This window comes from Drosophila pseudoobscura, chromosome X (assembly GCF_009870125.1).
Source record: "Drosophila pseudoobscura strain MV-25-SWS-2005 chromosome X, UCI_Dpse_MV25, whole genome shotgun sequence".
Lineage (NCBI taxonomy): Eukaryota > Metazoa > Arthropoda > Insecta > Diptera > Drosophilidae > Drosophila > Drosophila pseudoobscura.
The window spans coordinates 65,511,503-65,526,194 of NC_046683.1; the positions used below are offsets into that span (position 1 = coordinate 65,511,503).

Consider the following 14,692-nt stretch of genomic DNA (forward strand, 5'->3'; position numbering starts at 1 on the left):
GGTGCCACAACAATGAGTGGTAAGGGGGAGGGGGTACTATCCCAGCCATTCCTCTATCTATCTATCCCCACTCGTATTGAATTCTCATTTCATTTCCTTGGCTTCATTGCCAACAAAATTAATAATGTTTTCCTTTTTTTTTGGCCCTCCGCTGGGCCTGAGCCAGGCCAGGGGTGGGCTCCAAAGCAGGGCTGTAGGGGCTGGGTATTGTCTTCTAATGAGTCGAGGAATGTGGCCCAGAAAGGGCCTAGTTTGAAGCACTTTCTGGACTGCTTTTGCCCCGCGAAAGTCGAGTGGAGGGAGGCCCTCACCCCTGTGCTCTTTGGCGGGCTCTCCAATCCCCTCTGTTGCGGCTATCAAATCAAAGATCAAGTGTTTAGTCGCAGGAATAGTGACATTCACTCTTGTCCCTGATGGGCCTGGATCCTCTGGGTCTCAAGGATAATCATGCCTGATTGTAGGTCTAAAGTCTCTCTCCTCCGACTCGCTTTGTGCCCCTGCCTTTGCCCCCCTTTGCCCCACATTTATGCTCCTTTTCACACTGAAATTCCCTTTAATTGATTTCGTTTTATTTTCTCTTCTTTCTGTCGGGGCTATCGGGGCTATCGGGGCTATCGGGGCTATCGGGTTCTTGGCCTGCGGGCTTTTAGCCAAATTAAATGGACCCGGCCGTAATAGTTTGTGTTGGCAATTTTGTGGCCTTTTGTGTCTAAAGATTTTCACAGAAAAATGTGGCTAATGGGCGGCGGTTCCGGCAGCGGGGGGGGGTGGGTGTCCCCCCTCTCCCTCTCCCTGTCCTTTCCTCGTCTCTAAGCTTTCTTTTTTTGCAGTGATTCATTTCCATTTTCCGGGCATCAGTTCTAATTGCAGATGACACACCTAATTGTGGAGACAACATGCCACATGCTACTGCCGCTGTGGGGCAACAATCCAGAGGCCCTTGGACTGCGGGATCTGGGGATCCGGATCTGGGCCAATTGCCAAGGAGAAATATTTCGAATACAATTCGGAAATTTGTTCGAAAATCTCGTATCTTTTTGTGACATTTTGCCGCTAAATGCGCGAAACATTTAAGACCCGCAGAGCCGCAGCCGCCTCGACATTGCTTTTTGGCTTTTGAAGAGCCATCAAATGGGGCGTGGACAGGGGGGGGCACCGTGCGGAGGGGGGGGCGTAGATGACGTAGCCCGGCGGCGGTCACATGCAGAGGCGAAACTTTTCCGCAACTTTTCCGCCAGATGCAAATGCTCAAAAACAGAAGCCGAGGCGGGCTCCTCCGCTGAAGTGAACACGAAATAATCAATCACATTTCTAGGGTGTGTGTGTGTGTGTGTGTGTGTGTGTGTGGCACACTCGTGAAACGTGAGGAAAATCGGCTTTTCCCTGGAAAAGCAAACAAAAATTTCAAATCGAATGTTTCGGATATTCGTGGAAATATTTCTAGAAATTGTTTGTGAAATATTGAGAAGGGAGAGCGGCGCCGGGCGGAAACCCTATATCGTTTGTTGCCTGCCACAAAATGAGTCTAGTTCAAGGTCTCCCCGCCCCCCTCCCTCTCTGGGGGGTGGGGGGATAAACAAGATCATATCTTGTGTCTCGGAAAAGTCTCCAATTAGTTGTGAGTGCAAATCATGCCGCCTCCCTCCCCTCCTCCGGCCTTCGGGACACCCTTCAATAGTTCTCTGGCTCGAGTTCAAGCAGCAAACGTCAAGGTGGCACGAACGTCCCCCCTCCCCTCCCCCCATCCCCCCTCCGCCCATCCTCCACCCCTCATCTGGTAATGAAAGAATTTTCTGTTTTATTTTCGTTGGCTTTTCTTTTCTTTTTTTTTTTGCATTTTACAGCATTAATGGCCTACGCTGCCCCCCCTCCCCCTCCCCCTCCTCCTATGGCTTGGCGCTTTTCAACGCATAAATTTAATTGGTTTTTCCTGAGAGTTTTTCATTGTTTATGACCGATCGATGGCCATAGCGCCCAGAGAGTGAATGAATTGCATTTGGGGGGACACTGGGGCGAAAATATGGGGGTTTTCTGTTTTGCTAAGCCACACTGGGAGAGAGAAGTTATTGGCTTTTCGTTTTTGTTGTTTTTTTGTTTTATTTTTAAAGCATTTTCAGGTTTTAATCAGCTTTAAACTTGTAGGTGCCCCTGTATCTGCCCCATTCACCGCCCCTGCCCCTGTCCCTGTCTCCGCCCCTGTCCCCAGTCCACGCCACTGTCCCTGTGCCTGTCCCTGCCCCAGTCCCCGCCCCTGTCCCCTCCCCCGCCCCCTTTGCTGTTGTAGTTTTTAATTAGAATTATGAAAAGTTTTTCATTTATGCGAGCCACTAAATAAACGAATGAAAATCGTGCAATTAAATGCATTCTAATATCGAAATAATTTAACGGGAATTCCATTCCACGCGCATTTCCCATGAAAATATATAAAATATATCTAGAGCTTGACCTTATCCGAAAAGCCGAGCGACAATATATCATTGAGGAGGAGCAGGCCAGAAGGAGGCCAGAAGGAGGCCAGGAGGAGGCCAGAAGGGGGCCAGAAGGGGGCCAGAAGGGGGCCAGAAGGAGGACCGGAAGGCCGGGACAGGGCTTTTCCCTCTGTTGCATTTTTTTCTTTTGTTTTTCAATTATTTTTAATTTAAATTTTAATGCACTTTTGGCTGTTTTTATTGGGGCCCAACCACGGGGGGGGGGGCCATAAATTCGTGCACACACCTGCCTGGAGCCTCCCCGCTGCCTGCCTGCCTTTCTGTGGGCTTCAGTTTCGTCCTCGCTGTGTGTGTGTGTGTGTGTGCTTTGTGTGTGTGTGTGCAGCCCTCCCCCCGTTTGGGGCCGATGTATGCGCAAACATGTAACGCCGCCCGTTAACGAGGCGGCAACAATTTCTGACACATAATTAAGTTTTTATGTTTAAACGGGTTTCGGGGGCAGGGCGGGCGTCCATCGTCCATCGAGCGTGGAAATGCGGCGGCAGTGGCAGTGGCATGTCATTCGGTGGCATGTTTGCAGGAGAGTTTACAACAGAGAGGCGCGAGGGGGAATGTATCTGCGGGAAATGTCCTTCCCTGAAGAAGGACTCTCCCACTCTTTGTCTTGATTTCTGCCTCGAAGAAGACTTTCCACCAACGAAGGAGGGCCCCTTATGCACGGCCTCGAAATGGATCGCATTTCTCCCTTTCTCCCTCTCCGCTCGCTCTCTGGCGACCCAGAAACACACACAGATGGAGAACAGAAATCAATATCAAGCCCCAAGAATGCATTAAACAGGTGGCTGCGGTGGCGGCTGTGGCTTGTGGCAGGTGCAAAAAATGCCATAAGCCCCTGCCACTTATGATGGGCTTATGATGTGTGCCACCATTAGGTGTGTGTGTGTGTGTTTGTGTGTGTGTGTGGCACCATTAGCTGCCACCGTCAGGCATTGCGTATACGCAGTGCAGTCCCAAAAATACAAAAATGACACAATCTAAACGGAAATAAATTCTCTCGTGCAGCATTTCAGGTGGCGAATGCCGCAGGGGGGCACAGGGGGGGCAGAGGGGAAGCGGATGTTCACACCAAAAATAAATTGCATTTTTGGGGGAGAAACACAATGACCTTACCCATCAGCAGAGGCAGGCACCCCCTCCACCCCCTCACACCCCCCACTAAAGAGAGAGAGAGAGAGAGAGATTCTCTCATTTCCTTCTTATCAGCTGCTGCACATTTTTAAATTGATGACGCCATCAGAACCGCTCCCCCACCGCCCACCACCCCCCGCCCCCAAGTCCCAGCCCCCAGGCGCACTTTTGCATTTTGCATTTTATTGTTGTGTGAATTAGTGTGAAAATTAGTTTTTCCTGAAAATTTTTATCTGAAAATGTACACAGGGGGGCGCAGGAGGAGGGCGGGAAGGAGGGGGGAAACAACAAATTATTGCCATAAACAATTATACAGAAAAATATATAAAATACATACATATATACCTATATATATATATATGTGTGTGTGTGTGTGTGTGTGTGTGTGTATTTTCCCTCCTCTTTGGACGGAAAGAGCTCTCTTGGCCAAATAGAGTGTAGGCGCATATGTTAGCCATAAACATGGCGTTTTCATGGCGTTATGGAAAAATATATAATAGACTTTTTTCCAAAGGGGTGAAGGGGGGGGGGCCTCTTCGATCCACGATCCACGATCGACGATCTTCGATCTGTTTGTACATAAACAATTGTGTGTGTTTCGTGTGCGGAGAATTTGTTTATACTCAAAAAAGCGTAGCCGCTTTCGCATCTGAAATTGCCCAAAGACAATAAAACAAACAGTGGGCCAAAAGCAGGCCAGATAAACCGAGGTGGTGGGGGGGAAGGGGTTGGCGTCGAAACGGTGGCATATTTGTATTTATTTCTAGAATTAATCTTGTAAAAATAATTAGAAACAAATCAAGAGCCGAAGGCGACACATCTCATGAGTAAGCGGCTATTTTGGGGTTCCTCTTTTAGTTGCTATATTATAAATATAATCCACGGCGAGAGACAGAGAGAGAGAGAGACAGAGAGAGAGAGAGGAGGTACTGCAATCGCCGGCTATTTCTGTTGGCCCACATAGAGTCCAAAGAGAGAGCGAGAGAGCGAGAGAATGGGCAGCTTTCTCATTGAACAAAAACATTTTGTCTATTTTTAGGCCTTTGGGAAAACCACCTGATAAATGGGAAATTCTCGGCCAGACAACAACAACAACAGAGGCGGAGGCAGTGGCACAGGGCTTGATCTACGAAATGTTGCACAAATGTTTTTTTGTTTTACTTATCGGGCACTTAGCTCTCTCTCTCGCTCTCTCTCGCTCTCATTGGGAGCACTTACCAGCTTTTCTGGGAAGAACCACAGACAGATCAAAGGCCCAGGATCTCAAGAAGGAGGGACAAGCAGAGACAGGGGAAAAGAGGCTAGAATCAAGCTAGAGACCCCCCCTAGAAGAGGGCAGCCAAGGATCTCAAGAAGGAGGGACAAGTAGAGGCAGGGGAAAAGAGGCCAGACCCCCCCGAAAGAAGGCGGCTCCTGCCTCTCCGCTGGCAGTTTATTCTCGGGCTTTTTCCAGCGAGAGAAGAGAGAGCCCCTGGACGGGCCCCGCCCCCCCCCCCCAGCTCCCTCTTGAGCTCCTTTCCCCTGTGAATGTGTCATCCGCTGACTGCACAATTAAATGCCTGTTGTTGCCTCGTGTCTGAGGCGCTTTGCATACACAAAAAAATATCAAGATGCTGCCACGGAGAGGAGGCCACACTTTGTCGCTGGATTCCCACGGCTGTGTGCCACCCCCTTCGCCCCCGCCCCCCCAGGCTGCTGTTGCTGTTGCAACAGTATGAATGCATTCATGCATGCCACTGCCACTGCCACACACACACACATTGTTTTTGTGCCTTTTCCCTGCTGTCGGCGCATCCTTGTGTCCTGGCAGTGTGTCCTGTGGCACAACGAGATAATCTACTGCAATTGCAGAGCCGGGACCGGGACCGGGGCTCTCGTGGGGCAGGCGTTGCTTTCGTTGCTTGAAATTCAATTAAACTTTAGACACGACACGGGAGCCCTGCTGCCCCACCCCCAGGGGCATGCCCCTGGCTGGGGCGCTTCCCAGCGGCGTGTCCGAGTCGTGGCCTAATCGATACAACAGTCTCCGCGGGCGGCCTGCCTGCCTGCCTGCCTCTCTGTTTTGCAAATGTGCCACAAAATGCGGCAATTGTCAATCAATTTCATGGAAATTATGTCCGGGACGATGGTGGCCGCCAGACCGTTGAAGGGCGTCTGTCAGCGGCAGCAGAAAAAACCTTGCCAGGACACGGCACCCCCGGCGGGGCGGAGGGGGGGCCACTGCCACCACTCGAGTCTCGAGTCTCTAAATCTCGTGTTTTTGGCCAAACAGTTTTTGATAATCTCTTTTTTGCGACAAGTGCCAGTGCCAGGCAGCCTCCCCACACAGAAAAAACGGAAAGGGGAGGCGGAAAAGGGGGAGGCCGAAGAGCGGGAGGCGGCAAAGCGGGAGGCGGGCTGGCAAGCGTCACGAATGACGGCAATGAGGATGCGATGAGTGCGTCAATGTTGAATGTTGCTGATGACTCGAGTCGAGTGTTGGAGAGCCCGAGAGACGGAGAGACGGAGAGCCGGGCTGCCCGAGTGCCGGAGTGCCCGAGTGTGATTATACGGAAGGAGGAGCAGCCGCTTATGGCCTCCTCCAGTGTGCGTTCTCCCGTGATGCACACACACACACATCAGCAAACACTCGCACAGATACAGGGACGAGCAGATAGGAAGACGTCAGGGGTTTATGCAGTGCGCATCATCCCAGTGGGACTCGAGGAGCCTTCTGGAGCCTTTCTTGAACGTCCTTAAGCCTCAAACCAAGACTGTAACCAAACGAAAGCTTGCACATCCACAAGATAGATTTTCCTTAAAAATTAAAACATTTTTATGTATAATCTGTATTATACATTTTAAAATTAAGAGTTATTCAGTTATTGAAATGTGAATTTTTATTAAAAAAATTAGAGATTCATTTTTATACACGATTTAATTTTTCTTTAATTATTTTTGTGACTTTTATATTCCACTTTTATTTTATTTTATATTTTTATTATTTTTTATTATTGGTATGCCTTTAAATTTGTATTTTAAAATATTAAACAAATTTTACATTAAATTCAACATGTATTTAAGTTTAAATACATTTTAAATTCAAATTTTTCTTTAATTTAATATTTTTTTTTATTTTATCAAAATTTAAGAAATTTTTAAAAATTGAAAATTAAATTGTTCCTTTTTTCTATATTTTTTGTTTTTTGGAATAAATATCTCTTTAAAATTGTATTTTATTATTTTAAAAAATCTAAATTTTAATTTAAATTTAAATTCAACTTAAAGCTATTAAAATTTATATAAAATTTATATGGAATTTTTAATTTTTTTCAAAATTTTTTTTATATAAATATCTTTTTAAAATTGTATTGTATAATTTAAAAAAAAATTGAAATTTTCATTTAAATTTAAATATATTTATATTAAAATTTTGGTTTTATTTTAAATATTTTTTTTTAATGTATATCTCTTTTAATTTGTATTATAAAAAATGCCTGGTACTTTTGTACACCAACCGGTAAATCGCAATGTTCTGCCCCGCATAAACGTGTCTCTCTCTCTCTCTGTCTCTCCCTCTCTTCCATAGGTATCCCCACACATGCCCCTTGACATGCCACCCCCCTCCTTGAGCACCGCCTCGAGTGACGGCTAAGCCATTTTCAATTGGAATTTCCACTAGTCGGCCTATTACCGACGCGAGGGCCGGGGCGGGGTGCGGGGGGCAGGGCCTAATGCCGTTTGGGGAATGGATTACGGCTTAGAATCCGAGTCGCTTTGCCCCGCTATCCGGCTAATCCCCAACTTAAGTGCTAGGGGGAGGCCCGGGGGCGGGGCGGGACTCGACTTTCTATTTGCCGATTTCCATATGGGCGCGGGAAAGCATCGTTTAACAATAATACAAATAATAATTTAATGACGATTGAGCCATAAATTAATGGCAACGCATAGATCCTTTCAATTTATGAGGCACTCCCACCCCCCCCCCCCCCCCGTGCCTCCGTGCCCCCCCCTTGGGCCCCGATTTTCCATTGCTTCTGGGCGGAAGTTTTTCATCATTAAAAATCACACGCGCAAAGGAATTTTCCGCAAACCCCCCCCCAACCCCCTGCCCCCTGCCCCCTGCAGCAGCCCTTTTTCCACTCTGTGGAACATAATTTCATAATTTTTACGACTCGGGGGAGGGGGGGTGTGGGAGGGGGGTTGGGGGAGCACTCGCATGAAATGGAAAACACTCGTAAAAACTGATTTGTATATTTATAAATCAAATAAACTTTTCGATTTTATTGATTTGTTGTGCGAGTGATCCCGAGTGCCCCATGCCCCCAGTGCCCCCCCCCAAAACGAATTATGTTGATTCTTGTGTGCATTTTATTGGCATAGAAGATACGGCCACGGTTTTGCATGCCTTGCCCACGCTCAGGGGAGCAGAAAGGACAGAGGGGCATGGACGGGGGGGGCAGGGGGCAGGCGGCCAGGCTCTTAGCCAAATTAAAACTTGAAAAACTTTGCAAAACAAAAAGGATTGCCGACACGGGGATATTTATAGCGCATTCGGCCGTAAAATGCAGCCCGAAAAAAAAGGTAAATTTAGAAAATTACAGAAAGGTGAATCGAGGAGGCGCCGCCAGGAGCCACGAGCCAAGTTCTGCCACTCAATGGGGATGCTGCCACTAGAGCCTGCCTCCTCGGCAACCGTGGGCTATGGCTACGCCCACAGATAGTCGCTGCCTGCGGCTGAGTGCTCATTAAATAGTAAAAGCCAAGCACACACATGCAAAGATACACAGATGCAAAGATGCAAAGATACAAAGATACAGCTGTGTGTGGGGGGGGGGTGGAGGGGCAGGGGGATGCAATCGTTAGCCACACATTGACCGTTACGTTCGTCGCTGGCTCCAGACATTATTAATTATTAGTGTGGCACGTTGTGGCACGCGCTCCGGCCCACGTTTGTGCCCCACACAGAGACGGGCGGATGTCACGATGTTCTCCCTTAAAGTCACATATTTTGCCCACTAACCGACTTGCAACATGCTCTCGTATGCATGCAAAGCATGCAACCTGCCACAGGGGCACACGGCACAGGGCCGCATGACGCTGCACATCCTCTGGGTGGACCGGCAGCTGCTGTGGCCATAAATAAACCACGAGTCCTTTTACCTTCCACAGTGGGAATGGAAACGGAAACGGGAAGCGCCCAGAGACATCTCCATCGCAGCAGGTTGCAACAGCAGGGGGCAGGGCAGGTGGCAGGCAGGTGGCAGGCAGCTGGCCGGAGTACAGATACAACAAAAGTTGCAAGATTTTTGTCGTTTTCGCAGTCTTAAAACGAAATTTAAGCCGCTTCCCGCAGCAGCTGCCACATCTGGGTTGCGGGTTTTTCAATTTCCTTCGAGCAGCTTTGATCTGGGGCGGGCACTCTCTGCCTCTCTGCCAGCCCCTTGCCTCCAGCAGAAAGTTGAAACAAAAAGCTAGGGAAACGCTTCTAACTTTATTAAGATATCACAAACACACACACTTATACACATGCAAGACACACAGACAGACAGACAGAGACTGTGGCAACGCCCCAACAGGCGACGCTTCCTGGGGCTTGCCCCTGCCCCACGCCAGAAGCGGCACGGAGAAGGGGTTTCTCTCTCACTTAATTGAATCTCGACGCCATTAAAAAAGAATTATGTCAGGGAAATGGGTGGAAGGAGGGAGGGAGGGGGGGTGGGGCGAGGGGGAGCACACAATGATTATGATATTTCATTATCATTATTTCTGGTGTAATGCGCCGCTCATGACGCTAATGGTGGCTGCTGCAACAGCCACGCTGTGGCACACTCGCTCTCTGGTGTGGCAAGCAGCAGAAACAGCGGAATGGAACAGTCGCAAGTTGCCGCAATTGATTGATTAACCAACTAATTCGTTGTTGCACGTTCCTGGGGGGGGGTAACGGGGCTACAGAGGGATTGTTCTTCCCTTTAAACCCAGAGAGAAAATGTCCTTAAACTGGGCCAACGCTTTTCCCTTGAAAACTATTTAGTATTCACTGCGGCGTGCCTGCCTGCCCACCGCCCCCCGCCCCCTGCCCCCTGCCTGCCGCTCGTTAGAGGTGCACCACATCGCACATCAAGAAGCAAAAGCAAAAGCAAAAGCAATTGCATTTCAACATTTTGCCGCACTTTTGCCTGGGAATGTGAATGCGTTGAACAATTACCGAGGCATGCCCCCGAGGGGCGCCACCACCAGAAGACCTGAAGAGTATGAAAGCTGAGAGATGGCATGGACATGGAGCCCAGTGGCAAGAGGCAGGAGGCAAGAGGCAGGAGGCAAGTGGCAAGAGGCAATTAGTGTTCAAGTTGCCATGTTGCCACACAGAAGACAATTTCTTTGCTGGCCATTTAGCATAAATGCGTCTGGCACTCTGGCCAAAACGAGCGGATCTGCCCCTGGCCCTGGCCCCCCGTCCCCGCCCTGGCCCCCGCCCCTGCCAAATGGTTAAGGAAATGTGACTGAAGATGGCCCATAATTAATCTTGGACTGCTTTCGCAGGGCCTACACACTCCGCAGAGACCTAATGGACTGCCCCCCTGCCCCCTGCCGCCCCCTGCCCCTGCCCCCTGCCTAATGAGATGCGTTTTGGGGGCAAACAAAAGATTAATCTACGGGCCGTACATGCCACATTGGGCAGCAAATCGAAGTGGAATCCTCAGGGCGTAAGCAATTGCCACTCAATTTGCCCCAAAAAGTAGGCAGCAGGCTCCAGCAGTCTGTGACATGCAGGAGGTGGGGGGGAGGCACGGGCACGGGGCACCACTCCCCATGTGGCATTGCGCTCCAGTTGTCCAATTGAAAGAGAAATTTGTGGCGCGCTGCCGTTTTCTTGGCAGCCATTTCGTGACGACAACAAACAAGGCCACTCCCTGCCAGCCCCTCCCCCCCCGAGCCCCTTCCAAAAAATATACGAAAAACAGCAAAGTTTTTGACTGCTCAAAGCTGGTCCCCCCTCGTCCCCCTCGTCCCCCCCCCCATCCACTCTAAATCCAATTGTGCTTTCGGTAACGCCCACACGACAGCGTCTTGCACCTGAAACGAATGCATTTTGCGGCTCATGTCAGCGGCGGCGACTCTTGAACTCCCACACGGTCCATGTGCCACGTGGGGCAGGGGCAGGGGCAGTGGCAGGGGCATTGCATGTTGCCAAAAACTGAGGCCAGGAGGCACAGCTCCGGCGGAGACTCCTCGACTGCTGCCATTGATTTTTATCGTCTGCAAAAAGCGACGAAAGAGTGGCTCTTAGGCCTCTGTGTGGACCACGGAATACCCTTGTGGCCATCGCCACAGCAGAAGCTGAGGCAGATCCACAGATCGTGGGCACTCTCTCTCTCCTGCTTCCCACCCAAGGCTGGTGCCCCGTGCAAAAAGGGTAGCACGGAAAGCACATCCTTCATCAAAGGGAAGCCCCACATTCGGGGAGGCCCAGGCACAGGCACAGTATGGATTCAATGGGCCGCTGATGCACTTTACTGATGGGAACGCCAGTACAGTACTCCATGACCCGCTATATAGAGGAGAGCCCCCCCTGCCACTCCCCCTTCCCCCTTTATAGATAGTTTTTGGGGCCTGTCGCCTGTTTGTCATATGCGATATTCGGCTGTTTGCCAAATATTGATTATGTGCTGCCCTCAAACATGAATGGAAATGCGCTTCAGTGGATACCGTTTGCATTGGCCCCAGAGGGGGGGGGCGGGGGGTTTCCATTTAACAACTTTAATGGGCCAAATAAACGATGCTGCGATCTGCCACAACTTGTGTCCTGTCGGTGCGAAAACTTGGCAGCCCAAAAGCAAATTGTTTTATCATATTTCTGGACTTAGAAGCCCCTCTTTGGAGCCCCTCATTGGAGCCCCTCCTGGAAGGTATCTGTTGGGGCAATCTCCTCGTCTAATTTCCCCTCCGTTTTGCCCCTCTTAAATTCCGAATTCGCTTTCGGAATTGCCATAAAAATGTCATTCCCTGCCGCCTTTCGGTATTTATATCCTCTGCTGTGGCCCATTCATAGATCTCTCCGGGCCAAAACGAGCAGCCATCGTAGGCAAATTTATGGACAACTTTCGGTGCAAACTTTGGGGCCAAAATAAACGAAAATTGAGGCAACTTTTGGCCCCGAGATGAGTGCAATTTCGTGAAAGTTTTTGGCTTAAAGTTGCAACATTTATTGGCTTGAAGATTCTTTAAAATTCAAGGCCTTCGACAGGCCCTGCCGTGCCGTGGCATATCCGGTGATTATCTTGTTATTCCAATCCACAAACCCTTCTGTTCGGGGGGGGGGGGGCCTGCCACGCCTTTGGAAATTGCCAAGCCATTAAGCGGCATGAGAACATGGCTTTGTTGCGCCCCCAAAAAGCACAACAAGCTCCAGCATTTTATCACCTGCGATAGGTGAGAGGCGGCTCCACACATGCTCAGGTGGAGCGGTGCGAGGGGCTTGGGGGGGGGTGCCATAAATTTTCGGAGGATGACGGCTTTTACGGAGGAGCCCAGAGGACAGGCGGAGAGCCGGACAGGCGTTATCAATAGAGTTGTCTGTCAACTCGAATGAGTATTATATTAGTTTTTTTTTTGGTATTTGTTATCTGGGGGAGAGCGGGGGATGGTCTGGGCTGGAAATGTGTTTGCACAATTTCGGTTAATGATGGTGGTTGATAACGTTTCGGTGGGGGGGGGGGGGCCACCCCTCTGCCCCTCCCCACAGCGAGGGGCAGCCTTCCACTAAGTAGCATGTCGGTATTACAAATGCCGCTAATTGACTCGTAAATACACATATATATCGATTTTATTAGCATAATTTCAACGTTTCAATTTACTCACCAACGGCAAAGGAAAACCGAAAAGGAAAAGCGCCGCACGGGTTTTCCTTCCAATAATTGTTGTTGTTGTTTTTTTGTCTGCGGCTTCCCTCTGGGCCCACGATTTGGATATATCTTTGTATCTCGGATGAAGCGTTGTTTAAGTTTTTTGTATATTAAGTTTTTTATTTATTTTATTATATTTTGCTCACATTTTGTTTATGTGATTTTTATTTTTTTGTTGCACAGAGACACACAACTGGTGAAAAAAATAACAAAAAAAATAATTCGAATTGGAATTTTTAGTTGAAAATTTCCTCGTAATTTCCGTTTACTTTATTTCGAATTTCGGTTTTTGAAAAAAAGCCAACCCCCCCGCAGCGCCCCGAAAAAAAGTCACAGTGCGACAAAATGAGAAAGTTTTATTCCCGTTGCCGCATTAGCATTATGGTAATGCCCCTGCCACCAGTCCCTGCCCCAGTCCCTGCCGCAGTCCCTGCCCCAGTCCCTGCCCGTGCCCCTGCCGCCAGCCTATCTGTCTGCGCCTTGCTCTGTTTTTGGGGGCTATTTCTTTGCTTTCTTCCTCCTTTTTTTTGTCGTGTTTCGTGCTTTTGTGCGTGTGCGTGTGCGTGTGCGTGCGGGTACACGCCTTACTTTACAGGGTACGGGGATACGGGGTACGGGCCACACTCGCGATTTATGCACCTTTTTCTCTCAGCCACTGTTCGAAATTATACCCAAAAATAATACCAATAAACAGGTGTATGTTTTCTTCACACAACAAAAATGCAGAGTCCTCGAGAGAAAGGGGTGGTAAGTGGCGCGGAGGGGGGAGCGGGGGGGGGGGGCTGTCTGATTTCACGCACCAAATATTTTCCAACCATACAACACGCTCCAAAGTCTAGCCACGAACTGAGCTCCAGCGTCGACAGAACTCCGCAAACTTGAAGCGGCAGAGGCAGCGGCAGAGGCAGTAGGCAGCGGCAGCGGCAGAGGCAGAGGCAGAGCCAGCAGGCAGCAGGCAGCGGGAAAAAGCTTCCAATGTCAATGCGAAGCGACACAATCCTTTGTACGAAACGGAAAATGTGTTATTTTGGAAGGCCTGGAACCTGGAAGCAAGCCGAGAGCGAGCGAGAGAGAGGGAGAGCGAGCGAGAGCGAGAGAGCGCGCGCCAGAGAGAGCCCACAACTTGTACTCTCTTTGAGTGGCTTTCTTTGGTGTTTTGTTGTTGTTTTTCGCCCTGCGTCTGTTGTGCGTGTGCCCTCGCACTCTCTCGTTCGCCCATCCACAGGGAGAGGTCTCTCTCTCGCTCTCTCTCACGCACTCGGCCGCTGCGATACCTTGCATTTACACACTTTCCTTCTCTTTGATACACTTTGGAGTTAATTACTTTTCACAAAAGGAGAGAAAAAGTGAATATCTTTGGCTCTGGGCAGCACACACACACACACACGTACTTTGGGCTGCAAGTGTGTGCACACATCTTTTTGTTTCTCTGAAAATTTATTGGCCATGCTTTTTCGGTGCGGGCGTGCTGTTAAAAATAGACACCGCAGCCGATGCCGCAGCCGCCGCCGCAGCCGCCGCCGCGAGACAGCAGCGACAGCATCAAGTTCAGATGATTGCCGGGCGAGGAGGTGTATGTATGCGGGCCGGGGGGGGGGGAGGGGACCACTTTTGACCTTAGTCAAGTGAAAAACGTGACAATACTCTGGGCCGCTGTCTGTGACGCTGCCGCTGCCCCTGCGCCTCTGCCTCTGCCTCTGCTCTGGCGTCCTGTGCGTGGATGCTCCACCTTAGCATCTGCTGTAAATACCCCTAGGGGGGAGGGTAGCAGAACTCCACAGCCCAACTTGACCCAAAGACGATCGCCGACAACGTCTGTAGGTGTCTTCGGGGGTCACCTCCATGGTGAGGGCCCAACCTTCCCGTTTCTTGTGTAAACGGTTTATTCGCCTAATTGGCCGTGTTCTCTTGCGGCCTGCTGCTGCCAAATTATTCATGGCACTGCAACTGCTGGCTTAATTACAGCTGCTGAATGAATTATAAAGGAATATATGGCACACACACACACCCCCCCCCCCCCAACCACCCCCCCGCCATCGCATTTCAGGGGTGGCCTCCACCCCCCACACACACACACATGAATTTATGATTTCTTGGGTCTTCCTTTTGTTATTGCTTTTATGATTATTGCGACGCCGCGTCTGTGTCTGGGGCCGACTTTTTCGTCTGACGCCAGTTAACCGGTCTCTA

General features: G+C 49.7%; 1 protein-coding gene across 21 annotated transcripts in view; it reads right to left on the reverse strand.

The window, feature by feature from the left end:
• Positions 1 to 14,692, reverse strand: part of Shab (Shaker cognate b) — a 55,708-nt gene that overhangs the window by 39,721 nt on the left and 1,295 nt on the right. For all 21 annotated transcript variants that reach the window (XR_004469830.1, XM_033382144.1, XM_033382143.1 and 18 more), the window contains exon 2: positions 12,459 to 12,695. The gene's annotated coding sequence lies outside the window, so the exon portion shown is untranslated. The remainder of the gene's footprint in view (positions 1 to 12,458; positions 12,696 to 14,692) is intronic.